This window comes from Triturus cristatus, chromosome 5_1 (genome assembly GCF_964204655.1).
Source record: "Triturus cristatus chromosome 5_1, aTriCri1.1, whole genome shotgun sequence".
Classification (NCBI taxonomy): domain Eukaryota; kingdom Metazoa; phylum Chordata; class Amphibia; order Caudata; family Salamandridae; genus Triturus; species Triturus cristatus.
The window spans coordinates 988212602-988229782 of NC_140587.1; positions in this window are offsets into that span (position 1 = coordinate 988212602).

Below are 17181 nucleotides of genomic sequence, written 5' to 3' on the forward strand. Positions count from 1 at the left end.
GAGTTACCACTTCTTAAATACCGAATCGGTAAAGTTCGGTATTTAAGAAGTAGTAACTTGTATGCTACCTACATATGGCCCATAGTATTTATTAAAAGTAAAGTTTTTAAACATGAAATGAGAAACATTCCTACCCCCCTCTGGCCCCCACATGACAATGCTTTCAGTGATCTAAAAGGCAAGTCAGGGGTCATGTGTATCCTATATTTGGCCAATGTTATAATTATAGATGGAGTAACTATATAGACTATTAAATCAAACACAAGAGTTGGGCTGTGCAGTGCAAAACCTGAATTTGTATATTTGAAGTTGTCCTCATTTGGGATGATGAACAAAATAGTATTTGCACTAAATGAAAAGCATGTGCATTTTCTTTAAGGTGAAAATGTCTTTTTTTCAGTTTTTTTAGCAACCTTGAACAGAAAGTTTTGGAGCACTTTACTTGAGAATCAAGACTGGAATCTGTTTCCCCAGTTCCAAAGTCAGCAGCATTGGCTATAATGCCACATCCACAACCTCTCATTGCAGAGTGAAGCACATTCACATGTGTTTTGTTTTGCACTGTGTGCTATGGGCCTCTTGAAACTCTCTGCTCTTGAAAGAGCCAGTCCCTTTGTAATTTACTTGATTAACTGGGCCTCCTGGTGCACCACCTGCCACGAAAAGGGACGTTTTCACGCTTTCCTTTTTTAATGTACTTTGGTCCTGGAGGGGAGAGTGCGCTCCCAGAGAGTGTCTGGGTGCTGTAAGAAGCAAGGCTGCGCGTGCAACCTAGAGGGAACATAGATGGAGGGTGATTGTTTATATATGTGTGTTTTGTGTGTGTGTGTATGTGGGTGGGTGTGTGTGCGTGTGTTTGCCATAGATTTGTCTTTGTTCTCCATGCCATGTGGTCATGGACCATTTTGTGGAATCTGCTTCCATTGGCTTACCTGTGTTCTTTGTCCCCCATGCCCCCTTACTTTCTGTTGTTGTTTGGACATGTGGCTGGCAGTCATTTTGTGCATCCAGCCAGTGTGCCTTTGCCTTAGGCTTTCATATGTTCTTTGTTCCCCATGCCTCCTTGCTTACTGTTGATCTTTAGCCATGTGGCACTGGCTGGCAGCCATTTTGTGCATCCAACCAGTGTTCATTTGTCATAGGTTTCTATGTGTTATTTTTTACCCATCCCTCCTTGCTTGCTGCTGTTGTTGGCCATGTGGCAGGCAGCCATTTTGTGGATCCAGCCAGGGTGTCTTTGCCATAGGCTTGCAAGTGTTCTTTGATCCCCATCTCTCCATGCTTGCTGCTGTTGTTGGCCATAGGCTAGCATGAATGGATGTGATATCAGTTTAACAATATACTTAAAAATCATGTTAGTATGTATATTAAGAATATGTTTTTATTGAACAGTGCTTATATACTACATGCATTTAATTTTTTTAGCGCCTCCTTGTCTCACTATAGGGTTCTCCTCATCCTCCCATACAAATATTGCCAATTATTGATTTTTCTCTTAATTTTAATTTTTGATTTGATCTTTTTTTATTCAATGTTTTCAAAATAAATGTGATTTTATTTTTTTGTCATTTTTTTTAATTGTAAACTATTTAAATTCTAATTTTGTAAAACATTTTTTAGATGTTTTCCCCCATCAATCCATTGATCCACCATAGGCGCTGTTTTTTTTAGGCATAATTCTATTTCCTCCTGGACACCCTGACTGCAGTGAATTGTCAAAACATCAGCATGATTAATGTTTTAATGATTATTCCAATTCCCCCTGGACTACATTGCCTGCTATAGGAGCACACTAACCTCCATTTTTTAAAATATTATTATTGTATTTACCCAGGCAGTCCCCTGAGTGCCACAGGTGTCTCCTTTAGAATATAGGCACATAAAGGAAAGAGATGTATCTGCATATTGTGTGTTATCCTGCTGGGGAATTACATTTTATGGTATGCTGGTGTGATCTGACTTTAAAGTGATTAAGTAACCAACCACACTGATATTGCCTTTGTCTGTACTAATTCAAACTGCCACGTTTCACAACATTTTTATTTTGCCTTTTGCTTTTAGGTGGACAAGAGAAGAAGAGACCTCGCCTGAAGTACTGCCACATAGAAGGCCTGTACAGCAACGTCATTCCTCCAATCTCTTCCACTTGTGCATGCTTAGTGCCTCTGCCAAATGAGAGCTTTAAGATGGACCCAAAGAAGGTTCCTACCAAAAAAGTAGTCAGTGAGAAGTAGCAGCTTTCCACCAGTGGCGTGTCAGCCCAAACCTTTTCGAACAAAGTTTTGTGCCTATTGCACTGGTCTCCGGGGAGCAAGCTGGGAGCAGACTCCCACATCAACAGCACCACCCCAACCTAAGCCGAAGACCATGGTGCCAATTCCGATCCGGTAAAAAAATTCCCCGTCCGACTCGTACCCGGATTTTTTTCCGTCCGAATCGTCAAAGTAGCGTACAAACTGCCAAGTACGAATCGAACGGAAAAAAGTCCATACGAATCGCATTGGGAAGATTTCCCCACACGTCCTCGGGTCGGGAAAAGTCACCGACACGTCCCCGGGCGAGAAACCCACCGTGCGGAAAAATAAAGTCCGACTGCGCAAGTACGATCCCTCCCGTCCTCCCCATTTCACAACCGTACGCAAAAAACACCGTCCGAACCGAACTCCCATAGCAACCATGGAGACATGTGCCCGCATACGCGCCGAACACCCCACCACCCCCCCCGCCCGCGTACGTACGCCCCGAACCCCCACCCGTGTATGTACGGACCGAACCCCCACCCCAGCAGAGTATGTACGCCCCGAACCCCCACCCGTGTATGTACGGACCGAACCCCCACCCGTGTATGTACGCACCCAACCCCCACCCCAGCAGTGTATGTACGCCCCGAACCCCCACCTGAGTATGTACGCACCGAACCACCACCCGTGTATGTACGCACCAAACCCCCACCCGTGCATGTACGCCCCCGAACCCCCACCCGTGTATGTACGCACCGAACCACCACCCGTGTATGTACGCCCCCGAACCCCCCCCCAGCCGTGTATGTACGCACCGAACCACCACCCGTGTATGTACGCCCCCGAACCCCCCCCACCCGAACCACCACCCGTGTATGTACGCACCAAACCCCCACCCCAGCCGTGTATGTACACCCCGAACCCCCACCCGTGTATGTACGGACCGAACCCCCACCCCAGCAGAGTATGTACGCCCCGAACCCCCACCCGTGTATGTACGGACCGAACCCCCACCCGTGTATGTACGCACCCAACCCCCACCCCAGCAGTGTATGTACGCCCCGAACCCCCACCTGAGTATGTACGCACCGAACCACCACCCGTGTATGTACGCACCAAACCCCCACCCGTGCATGTACGCCCCCGAACCCCCACCCGTGTATGTACGCACCGAACCACCACCCGTGTATGTACGCCCCCGAACCCCCCCCAGCCGTGTATGTACGCACCGAACCACCACCCGTGTATGTACGCCCCCGAACCCCCCCCAGCCGAACCACCACCCGTGTATGTATGCACCAAACCCCCACCCCAGCCGTGTATGTACGCCCCGAACCCCCATCCGTGTATGTACGCACCAAACCCCCACCCCAGCAGAGTATGTACGCCCCGAACCCCCACCCGTGTATGTACGGACCGAACCCCCACCCGTGTATGTACGCACCCAACCCCCACCCCAGCAGTGTATGTACGCACCGAACCCCCACCCGTGTATGTACGCACCGAACCACCACCCGTGTATGTACGCCCCCGAACCCCCCCCCAGCCGTGTATGTACGCACCGAACCACCACCCGTGTATGTACGCCCCCGAACCCCCCCCAGCCGAACCACCACCCGTGTATGTACGCACCAAACCCCCACCCCAGCCGTGTATGTACGCCCCGAACCCCCATCCGTGTATGTACGCACCAAACCCCCACCCCAGCAGAGTATGTACGCCCCGAACCCCCACCCGTGTATGTACGGACCAAACCCCCACCCGTGTATGTACGCACCCAACCCCCACCCCAGCAGTGTATGTACGCACCGAACCCCCACCCGTGTATGTACGCCCCCGAACCCTCCCCAGCCGTGTATGTACGCACCGAACCACCACCCGTGTATGTACGCCCCCGAACCCCCCCCCCAGCCGAACCACCACCCGTGTATGTACGCACCAAACCCCCACCCCAGCCGTGTATGTACGCCCCGAACCCCCATCCGTGTATGTACGCACCAAACCCCCACCCCAGCAGAGTATGTACGCCCCGAACCCCCACCCGTGTATGTACGGACCAAACCCCCACCCGTGTATGTACGCACCCAACCCCCACCCCAGCAGTGTATGTACGCACCGAACCCCCACCCGTGTATGTACGCCCCCGAACCCCCAGCCGTGTATGTACGCACCGAACCACCACCCGTGTATGTACGCCCCCGAACCCCCCCCCAGCCGTGTATGTACGCACCGAACCACCACCCGTGTATGTACGCATCAAACCCCCACCCCAGCCGTGTATGTACGCCCCGAACCCCCACCCGTGTATGTACGCACCAAACCCCCACCCCAGCAGAGTATGTACGCACCGAACCCCCACCCGTGTATGTACGGACCGAACCCCCACCCGTGTATGTACGCACCCAACCCCCACCCCAGCAGTGTATGTACGCCCCGAACCCCCACCTGAGTATGTACGCACCGAACCACCACCCGTGTATGTACGCACCAAACCCCCACCCGTGCATGTACGCCCCCGAACCCCCACCCGTGTATGTACGCACCGAACCACCACCCGTGTATGTACGCCCCGAACCCCCCCCCAGCCGAACCACCAGCCGTGTATGTACGCACCAAACCCCCACCCCAGCCGTGTATGTACGCACCGAACCACCAGCCGTGTATGTACGCACCAAACCCCCACCCCAGCCGTGTAAGTACGCACCGAACCACCACCCCACCAGGGAATGTACGGACCGCACCCCCACCAGTGCATGTACGGACCGTACTGACGCCAAAAAAACACGTACTGAACCCGGACAAACCATATTTACACAAGGAGAGTCAAGTAGAGTTTCCCCACACCACCAAACATGCCCAACAACCCCACAAACATCACATACACTCACCTGCAACTGCCAAACTGCCACACAGAGGCCCAAAACTCAATCACTCCTCATAACACACCCACACAAATTTCAAACACAGCCACACCCACAAATGGACCAATAAAAATGGACCACACACACAAACCATGAGCCTTTGCAACAGACCCACTGCTGCCAGAGCCCACAGACGACCCACACCACCATACTTGAACCTCACACTTGCATACCTTCACACAACCACCTACACAAACACCCCCTCATCACATTCACACACACACCTCCACTACCACACCCACACACCCACAGCCATCCACACCCACACCCCCACAACCATCCACACCCACACCCCACGCCATGTCCACCACCAAGAATCCAAAGTTCACAAAGGAGGAGCTGGAGATCCTTGTCGACGAAATCCTCAGAGTCGAGCCACAGCTCTTTGGGACATTGGTCAGACAGACCAGCATATCCGAAAAAACCGCCATGTGGCAGAGGATCGTCGATTCTGTGAATGCTGTTGGGACAACCAGAAGGACCAGGCACGAGTGCCAATCCAGGTGGTACGATCTGCGGAGGACGGTCAAGAGGAAGATGACTGACAATCACAACCAGGGGAACATCACTGGAGGAGGGCCGCCCCCCAGACCGGTACAATACCATCCCTGGGAGGAGAAGGTGATGTCCACGCTGGCGGTGGAGGGACTACACGGACTGCCAGGACTCCCAGACCCTGGTGAGTACACAAACAACTCACCTCACATGGGGGGGATGCCATACACAATCAATCATGCATGCCACCCCCCCCAAGCCACCACCGGACACAACAACACTCCACAAACACACACATGCCACTAGCGCCTCCATGCCCCATGCATCAATCAGGGCCATGCCAAGTCACAGGCCACACAAAACACCAACACAACACAGGATGTGGTCGATGCTGGGAGTGGGGGCAGCAAAACTAACATTGAGCAACTCACAAGCACACAACAATGCCCTCAGCCCATATGGCCCAGGGCACAGCCATACAAACTGTGTGTACCCACACAGTACTGTCTTGCCTGCAAATGGTGGCTGCCATGCAGGATGACATGGGTCTGAAGGCACAATTTGCACATAACAGCAGACAATGAAGATGCATCGCTCTGATAGAGTCTCAGCACACACCGCCACAGCAGCAGCCTACACTCAGACACACTGCCCAATGGGTGCCCGGAGAACAGGGACTAACTCACATGAACAAGCCAATGGCCATTCAAAGACCGGCTAACTGTGTGTGCCCAGGAAGCTGGCCTGAGGTGACAGAGAGTGACAAAGAGAGGGAGGGAGAGGGGGAATGAGAGGGAAGGAGACAGAGGGGGACACAGGGAGACAGACAGAGGGAGGGAGTAGGGTGACAGAGGGAGACCGACAGAGGGAGGGAGGAGGGTGACAGAGGGAGACCGACAGAGGGAGGGAGGAGGGTGACAGAGGGAGACCGACAGAGGGAGGGAGGAGGGTGACAGAGGGAGGGAGGAAGGGAGACACAGGGAGACTAAATCACCCTTGGGTGGTGTGGCCATGCCCACTCGTCAGCCGGTGGACTGTGTGCATGCAGACCAGGTCTGGCAGTGCCTCAACCCCCCCTTCCGTAGATGAAGACCGGTCCATGTGTCAATCTGTGCACGAGTCCATCCATGCTGCAGGCACAGACCTAACCACACACCCAGTATACCCACCCACTGTGTCGGTAAGAACCCTGTCACAAATGCTTCAGTCCCCTACCTGCAACATTAAATTGCCTTGCCAAAACACCATTTGGCCACGTACAGTGCAACACGTAAGGCGCCTCTGCATGGCTCGCTACGCCCGCACACCACACTGCTGACTGTGTACCCAAATAGATGCATCAACTAAGATTGTGTCTCACACATGCGTAAAGCCCTGACAGCTGTGGCCAAGGGACATAGCCATGCACAAGTGCACTGTGAGAGGAATGCAGGACAGATCCAACTACCCAGAGGAAGAGTGCCAAATCAGAAATGCATGCAACATGGATGCCACATGTGACACCGTTAACATTGTCTCTCTCACACACAGGTCAACGTCGACGAACACCCCCCAACACTGGGGGGGAAGTCTCACAGGACCAGGCTCCGCGGGATGAGGACCCCACCGCCAGCGATGACTCTCACCACTCCGTGGATGACGCAGACCAACCTGGCCCCTCTGGTGTCCAACCACCTGCAGCACCTGCGTCAGGTACAACTGTGCCAACCACCACCCCCATTCCAGCCACATCCCAGGAGACGTCCAGGAGCCCTGCCCGCACACGACCACCCAGCCAGTCTGCCCAGGAGGGACACGGTCCTCCGGGCACCCAGGAGGAGGCAGGCGGCAACGCAGATGCCATCCCTCAGGGGTCCCGGAGACCCGATGCACCCACAACGGCAGGCCAGGTGCACGTGGGCAGGGGTGGCGGGAGTGGAGGACGGCGGAGGCGCGAACCTGACCAGGCAGCTCAGGACCCGGTAGTGTCCCAGGTCAGCAACATCCTGGATACATACCGGCGTGACACCAGGGGCATGGACCAGATTGCGTCCACCCTCAATGACATCAAGGGGACCCTCCAGGAGATGAAGACCCTGCAGTCCCAGCAACATGCCTGTCAACTGCAACACCAAGGAAGGATGGAGGATAGACAGGCTGAGCTCGTGGCGGTGCAAACCCAAATGACCGGTGTACTCCGTCGGATTGCCGACAACATGGGCAACCCTCCCTGTGGCACCAGGCGAAGGCCATTACCAGACACAGGGAGGGATCAGGAGGAGGAGGATTCATCCGACGGAGCGTCACAGACATCGTCACGGACTGCTTCCGAGGGTCCCCGCAGGAAGGTGGGTCGTCCACGAAAAAGACTGTGAGAGTCAGCAGAACATCACCATCTCCCAGGTCACCTGGCCTGGCACCTGGCCCTCTGGCCCAATAGCAGCACATGACATTCTCTGCCACATGGACTTGCTGGTCACTGTCTGACCTATGTTGACAAAGACTGTGGCATGGACTCTGACATTTTGCTACGGCAAGGATACCAACTCCCCCAGTGAACTTTGGATTCTACACTCCCGCTGTGCACCTCTTGTCATCCCCACAAACCCGTACTCCACCACAAATAAATTAATCACACTTACAAGATGATGCCGTGATTCTACATTATTACAATACATGTGTGTGTCGTACAGTCAAAGCATGCCTGATCTCAGAATTAACTCCAACCATCCAAACCGTGGGGTAGCAGTCTTGCCCAGGACACACATGGGTCCCAATGTCTCATCTGATACAAACATGGAGTACCATACTCACCTGTGCTGGGCCCAACCAGCTGAGTGGTTCCCGCACAACTGTGGCTACAGACACATTCAGGGGAGCAACAGTCATGCGCAGAGGTCAGGGATCATGTGGAGTGACCTGGCTTGCCGCTCCCAGGTATGTCTAGACATGTGTCCCTACAATGTGCAGCATGCTTGCGTCAGGCGGATGTTGAGAATGGTGGCTAGGCCAAGGTTGGATGCATGGAGATGCCAGAATGCAGTTTAGGATCACAGTGCCACATGGTTGTGTTGGGGTTGTGGGCTGCATCATGAGTGTGGGCGTGGATCGAGAAGGTCATCCTGCAGCTGCCTGTGAAACATTCCCCCCATCCCGTTTGGACGTTGATGTGGCCTGGTTGCCCGACGCAGTAGCAGAGCTGTGCAGATGCACTCCGGATATGGACAAGTACCATGGGAGTCGTAAGGCACATGTCCGTAGACTGCAGGGTAGGATTCGACACGGATGTAGTAGTTGCCCTGGGGGATGGTCTCTCTTGCATTGAGGTGGATGTAACTGTGCATCTTGTGCATAATACAGTTCCCACTCCCTGACAAACCCCTAGCATCTTGTCACTCTACACATAGACACATATGCACCACCTATGAAAACTATGCCAGACCTGCCGCACGCACAGTGGCAACAGGGCACCATTGACAGGGAAGAGGCACCTTGGAGACAGAGGGACAAATTTATTAGTCATGTGTGTTGGAATGACAATGATACTCTGTCAACACATACACAGGTCATGTGGATGAACATGTGGGAGCAACACTGGCACCCCCCATTGCAACACAGATGCTGGCATCCCATTGACCTGGCACACAAGTGACGGATAACAGCTAAACACCCCCTGCTGCCACGGAGAGGCCGCTATACACCATTGAGGCCCTGATGGGGCAATCACACACCATGTCAACCCGGTGCAACCTGTATGTTTCCGAGGCCAGTGTTACACACAATGATGGCCTCATCACAATCCCCAATCCCCTGCCACATGACAGTCACCAAGTCTGAGCATGGCTCCAGGTGAAGCCTGCCCCATGTCATGTTCCCCATGTAGGATCACCATGTATGCAAATGGAACACACATGAACCGGAGAAGTGCACACAGACTACAAACAATTCACACACCCAAAACGACGTGAGGCATCCCTTACCCTAAGGAGATTTCAACACTTGCCCGTGCATGTGACGCTGAATCAGCACATGTTGCTGTGTTCATGAGGAGTAGCAGGAGCACAACAATGCCACCAGCAGACAGCATGCACATGGACCTGTGGAAGAGAGACACACAAGGATTCAGCACAAAGGAGCACATCCGCAAGCATGTACTCAACACGTATCATGTTGTTAACATGACAGGTGACAATGATGACCCTCAGACAACATCCTTCCATTGCGCCATCACTTGAGTGACACTTCAATACACACCACTGACTCACTTGGCAGACATGCAGATGGACACACACATTGCAACACATACCACACACGGCCCAATGCGTGCACACTCAGACACTGGAACTCACCACTAAGCAAAGAAGTTGCGTATGAGCCGACTCCGCATGTCCTCCACAGCCTCCTCCTCCTCCACATCACTTGCCCCGTCACCAAGGCCTTCATCCTCCACGGGTGGATGGTCCTGGTCATCTTGATCCAGTATGAGTGGAACAGCTTCCTCCACTGCCATGTTGTGCAGCATGCAGCAGACGATGATGATCTTGCACACCTTCACCGGGGCATATGGGAGTGCTCCGCCGGTCTTGTGGAGGCACCGGAATCGGCTCTTCAGAAGTCCAAACGTCCTCTCAATGACTCTCCTGGTCCGCCCATGTGCGTTGTTGTAGCGGTGCTCGGCAGCCGTGCTGGGGTTGCGGACAGGCGTCATCAGCCATGGCATGTTGGGATAGCCAGCGTCCCCTACAAGGAAACATCATGGACAGAAGTGTGTCAGCACAGGCAGTGAGATTGGAAGATGACGCCAAACACTGAACTGCCAGAGTCTACCCACCAACAATACATGCTCGCTCGTTCCGCAGCTGCAGCATCATTTCAGGCACCCTGCTACGCCTCATGATGAAGGCATCGTGTGCTGATCCTGGAAAGCGAACACAGACATGTGAAATCACCATGTTGGACAGACACACCACAAGGGCATTAATGGAGTGATAATGTTTGCGATTCCTATACACCACCTCCTGTGCCTGTGGTGGTACCAACGCAACATGTGTCCCATCTATGGACCCAATGACATGGGGCATCCCTCCCAGGGCATAGAACTCACGCTTGACATCTGTCAACTGCTCACGATTTGGGAATTTAATGTACTCATCCAGGTGAACCAACATGGCCTCTAAGAAATCATGCAGAACACGGCTGAACATCGTCTGGGACATGCCCCCGACATCAGCAATGGTATGTTGGAACGTACCCGTGGCAAGGAAATGTAGGGATGCCATCACCTTCAACTTGGGTGTCAGTGCACTGGGATACCTGTGGCGCGGGAGGAGTTGTGCTTCCAGCCGGCCAGTCAACTCATCAATCAACCGTTGGCTGAATCTGTAGCGGCGTATACAGTCCCGTTCATGCAGGGCAGCAATGTCTGGCATACGTCGAGGGAGAGGCGGAGCCCTGCAGTGAAATGGAAGGAACACCTAAGAGTGAGCACTGTACAACAACATCGTCAATGCACTGAGCACATGTTACACAGCCAATACACATATGCCACGTTGTGAGTCAGGTCTGTGCCACAGTTCCTGGACACGTACGCCAGTCAGGTGACACTCCTACCAAGGGACAGCCACTAACGGAGGGGGGCAAGATCACGATGACATGGCATGAGACTAGCTGTGGGCCAGTGTAAGTGAACATGCACACGCATCACAGGATTCACAGACATCCACACATGTGCAGAAGTAGTATGCGTATGGTACAGACAGGTAGTTGGATGCGATATGCACTGGTCACATGTCATAGGAATAGGACAGGCCACACACATTGCCTTTGAGGAGTACATGTCGAGACAGAACATACATAGGGAGCATGTGGATAGGTACTTGTGTTGATACTCCGTGTAGTTGGATACATACACACCTCATGGCAAATCACATATGTGGGCTGGTGTGCGGAACAGTGTGCCATGCCCATCGACACACAGACACATGTTGGCAGCAGCAACTGCTGACGCATTGAACCACACACCTACAGCAAAATCATGGAAAGACATGCCACACACATGACATGGTTGCAGCGTGCAACGCAGCCATACACGTGTCATGTGTAATATTCCGTGTACCTGGCATCAGGGGACAGGTGCGGGTGTCCGTGACTGGGACATGCAAGTGACTCATGGCTCCACTAGTGTGTACGACATGCACACATGTCAAAGGAGTGCAGGGGATGTGTGGTACAATGCGCACCATCACACACGACATGTGTACACAGCTCATCGTACATGTGCTTTGCCCACACCTCAGGGGTAAAGTGCCACATCACATCCTGACACACCTGTGTCACACACATGTGGTATTGCACAGACAATGCATTGGTGTCCACCCTTGGCAATACCTGTCCGCTCCATTCCTGTCTGTGTGCCGCCTGTCACCACTGACAGTTGTGAAACGCACCGTACATACGCTCGGAGCGCGTGTATAGGGTCCCTGGGCCAATATTTCCGCTGGCGTATGCGTACGCCACAGTAGTACGGACTGTACACGCGCTTGTGCGGTCCGGATCACAATATGGGCGCTGGCGTATGCGTACGCCACAGTAGTACGGACTGTACACGCGCTTGTGCGGTCCGGATCACAATATGGGCGCTGGCGTATGCGTACGCCACAGTAGTACGGACTGTACACGCGCTTGTGCGGTCCGGATCACAATATGGGCGCTGGCGTATGCGTACGCCACAGTAGTACGGACTGTACACGCGCTTGTGCGGTCCGGATCACAATATGGGCGCTGGCGTATGCGTACGCCACAGTAGTACGGACTGTACACGCGCTTGTACGGTCCGTACTACTGTGGCGTACGCATACGCCAGCGCCCATATTGTGATCTGGACCGCACAAGCGCTTGTACGGTCCGTACTACTGTGGCGTACGCATACGCCAGCGCCCATATTGTGATCCGGACCGCACAAGCGCTTGTACGGTCCGTACTACTGTGGCGTACGCATACGCCAGCGCCCATATTGTGATCCGGACCGCACAAGCGCTTGTACGGTCCGTAATACTGTGGCGTACGCATACGCCAGCGCCCATATTGTGATCCGGACCGCACAAGCGCTTGTACGGTCCGTACTACTGTGGCGTACGCATACGCCAGCGCCCATATTGTGATCCGGACCGCACAAGCGCTTGTACAGTCCGTACTACTGTGGCGTACGCATACGCCAGCGCCCATATTGTGATCCGGACCGCACAAGCGCTTGTACAGTCCGTACTACTGTGGCGTACGCATACGCCAGCGCCCATATTGTGATCCGGACCGTACAATCGCTTGTACGGTCGGTATCACTGCTTGTGGGGTGCCCTAGGGCGTGGAACGCACCGTACCTGTGTGTAAATGTATGAAAACACATAGGGGACACATGAGGGACAAGTATAAGGGCCTAAATGCCTGATGGTTGCCATGGAGACTGAGTTAAATTTTTGAATTTGAGCACCAGGTGCACAGCAGAAGTCAGTTTGAAAGAATCTACATTGTTGCAATGTGGATGTTGACTTGACATCATTATCAAAACTGAAACCATGCAAAGCCACACACTGGGGTAGGTTTGAAGGGATTGGATGAAACGTAGGATGCTAATGTGACTGACCAATCAATCTGTACTCCTATACATGAACAGGCCAGCCAGGCATATATAAGGCAGCCAGGTCCCATGAGAGAGCACTTGCCTGCACATCCATTCATCCATGACCACTGCTGCTGATAGTGATTCCTCTGGCACCATGTCCAGGACTGTGGAGAGGTCACAGCCATTCACCCAGGAGGAGAACCTTGCCCTGATAGATGTGATCCTCCCACAGTTCCAGAGCCTGTATGGTCGACCAGGGGTTCAGGTGAGTGCAGACTCCACTAGCTTAGACTGTGCCCCTTTTGTGTGACAGTGACTTCTGGCATTGTGTCCATGTGTGACAGACATGCACTGTTGTTTGGAGTGGGTCCCAGGGTGTGGAAGGCCTCATGTCACCCATGCAGAGCATGCTGTGTTTCCTGTGTGCACTCCTCACTTGCATAGTGCCTACTGGGACAATGAATGCAAGGTGCATGCCACATTCTGCCTGCATACTCCTCCTGGGGATGTTGGTTCCACAGTCCTGATGTGATCCTGTGTTCCCCCCAGTGTGACAGGTGTCAGTACCCATGGATGTGTGTTTGTTCAGTGTACCTGTGCTGTGAGTGTCCAAAGGCCGTGTTCGTCCCCTGCACATTGGTGTGTGTGTTAGTCCCCTGTCATGTGGGTGAGTGCATATGGGGAGTGTTGCACACAAGCAGCATGAGGGATGGATATGGCCTGGCCATCCGATGTGAGCAGGGAGCAGTGCTGTGTGCATGCCGTGCTGAGCCAGCCCCACACCTGTGACACCCCCGTCTACTGGCACATGGGCAGAGTGAGGTGTGTACCCGCAGTTGGCAATGCCATGTGATTGTCCTGTACCTGTGTGTGTCTGTGTACTCTGCTGAGGTAGCATCAGTGTGCTGGGGCAGGTGACTGCTGTGAGGTGCTGTACATAATCCTGGTGTAGCCTGTGAGGCACAGTGTGATCCCTGGTCAGTGAGTGTGTGGTACCCCTCATGCCACCCGTGTGCTTTCACTGGCACGTAGTGCATTTGGCCTTCCACAGTGGATAATGTCCCTATGACAAAGGTGCAATTAGTTGCATGCATACCATGGCCTGTTCATAATGAGGATTGTTCTATATGTGTGTCTCTGTGTCTTTGCTCATGTGGATTAATGTATTCTCTCTTTTGCATCCTCACAGGTAGGCGCCATTGCCAAGGGGGAGATCTGGAGGGAAGCCGTCAGTGCCGTGAGGGGTACAGAGGGTCGGAGGCGGAGCCTGTCTCAGGTGAGGAAACGCTGGCAGGACATCCGGTGCTGGACGAGGAGGATTGCACGGCTCCTGCTGGGGGACTCACCTGAGAGCCGTAAGAACCGTGGGCGCCGTCGTCTGACCCACATCCAGAAGCGTGTGCTGGCGGTGGTCTTCCCCGATATGGACAGGCGCCTACAGGAGAGGCAGCAGCAGGAAGGGGGTAGGTACATGTGTGTCAGTTGTGTGTCCCCAGCCAATGTAAGTGTGCAGTTGCATGGATACACTGCCAGGGTTTGATTGTGCAGTGCGTCAACTTCTCCACAAAGTAGCACAGTGCTGTTCTCACTCCCTCCCTTCCCCTCCTTGCAATGTGTTCCCTGGTCTGTCGCCACTCTTGCACAAGGTTATTTAGGCAGGCAGTTCATGCAGGTGCCCTATGCTATCAGCATCATGTGTGGGGGTGATGTGCCACAGGTATGGGGACCTTGCGTGTGCCATGGCCAATTTCAGTCATTGTGGTGTCCATGTCACTTGGCACTGATTGTGAATCACGACATAGGGGTGTGTCTCCAAAATGTACAGCCTTCCAGCATGCATGTCCAATTGTGTGCCCTCTGACATGATGTGCCTGAGTGGGAGGCCTGCTAAGTGCAGGGACGGTTGCTTAATTTGCAGTCATGTCCATCCTGGACCATGGAGGAGTGTGGGCACTACTGTGCCCTGGGGCACCTCTTCCTAGGTATCATGTGCGTCATCCAACAATATGGCCATTCACTGTGTCTTCGCCATGGGTTGCGTAGGGTGGCATTGTACCCTGGGCTCAACTGTTAGGACCTACAGGTTGCTACATGTGTCCACTGTACAGGGGGACCCATTTTGCTTGTGCATACTCACAGTGGGCATTACCTGTGTGTGTTGGTGAGACAATCTGATGATGTTTGCCTGTCAATGATGTGTGGACATGGCCACCAGGGGCTGTGTGTACAGTCATGAATTAGTGGAGGCCATGTGTTTCCATCCCAGAGTAAGAGGTGTACATACTTTCTCCGTCTCAATGAGATTGTCTCAGGTGTGGGTGGGTTGTGCGTACAAGGCCTACATGTCAGATGCTTCATCCTCCTTGCTGGGTTTAGCCTGTGTGTGATGTTTGACTGGACATACGCTCAAGGTGCAGTGACCCTGTCATGTGTGGCCTGGTTTCATGTATTGCCTTTGCAGCATGCGGCAAGAGTAAAGGTATATCATTCATGCTCATCCCTTTTTGACGACGCAGTGTGGTGCAGGTGCCGTGCACATTTGTCCCCAGAGGCTGACTCCTCTCTAAAATTTCAGGTGCAGTGATTTGCTGTTGTGTCATGATCTCCATTGTGTCTCAGTGGCATGGTGGGTCGGAAAACTGTGTGTTCCATGGCCTACATGTGTACATTGTTTTGTAGGTGTTACTCCTGTTGCTTTTCAGGCTATGCAATGTGACCTATGTATATTTGACTCATGTGACATAAGTGTACAGGTGTCTGATTTTCTCCTGTCTCTTCACCTTGCCCACAGCATCGCCGGGGGACACGGAAGGAGACACTAGCACGGACCGGGAGGAGGGATTGAGCACCAGTGCCAGCAGTGCTGTCCTGTCTGCCACATGGAGTGGCACGGAGGCCGAAGGGAGTGAGGCGGAGGACCTGTTGACTGCCAACACAGACTATGACGCAGACGGGTCCGAGGCTGAGCTCCCAGAGGTGGCGGAGTCTGCCCACCCAGCTGATGGCAGCCCTCCACATCCCCCCGCCACCTCAGGTTCCATCACCGGCCTCCCACATGCTCGTGGCCCTTCCCTCCGTGCTCGGTCCCCACATGTCTCCTTCCTGCCAGGCACCGCACCCCCTGCCCCTGTCACCACTGCTGCGGTGAGTGCGGAGTCTGTGGACATCCTGAGGCAGTTGCAGGTTGGTCAGACTGCGATGCTAAATGTCCTCCATGCCCACACCCAGGTGCTGACCCAGATGGAGGCATACATGGAGGGCATGTCGGCTGCGCAGTCTGACCAACGGCAGTTGCTGAGGTCCATAGACTCCACACTGACTGCAGCACTGGATCTCCTGCAGCGCTGCGTAACACCCCCTACCCCTGCCCCATCCCCAATTCCCACTCCCGTGCCTGTCCCACGCACATCCAGACGTCAGCGTGCACGCACCCCAACAGACACAGGCACCACACCACCAGGGAAGTCGAAGCGCACACCTCCTGTCACGCACACACAGGGTGAGGAAGGCACACCCACTGGGTCGGGGGGGAAACGTAGAACACGCAGCCACAGTGGGAGTCCGCATTCCACACAACCCACTCCCTCCAAATCCACTCCCCTTAGCTCTCCTGGCCAACAGTCAGTGACAGCATCATCCACTGCGAGTGTGCCCCCCAGCCCCAGGATGACACCACCCCGCAAGCGGTGGAGGCGGGACCCGGCCAGGGGAGTTGAGTCCCCCACCCTGTCCACACCCTCCCCCAGTGGCGCTGCGACCCATCCCTTTGCCCCCCCCCCCTCCTTGGGGCCTGTGGTTGGATTGGGTGCGGGGGAGTCGCTGGGGGAACTTGCCGACGTGTGCAGCGCCATTCTGTCCTCCACCTTTGGCGCTGGCACCCCCCCTGTGGCAGATTCATCCCTCCCTGCACCCACAACACCTACCCTTT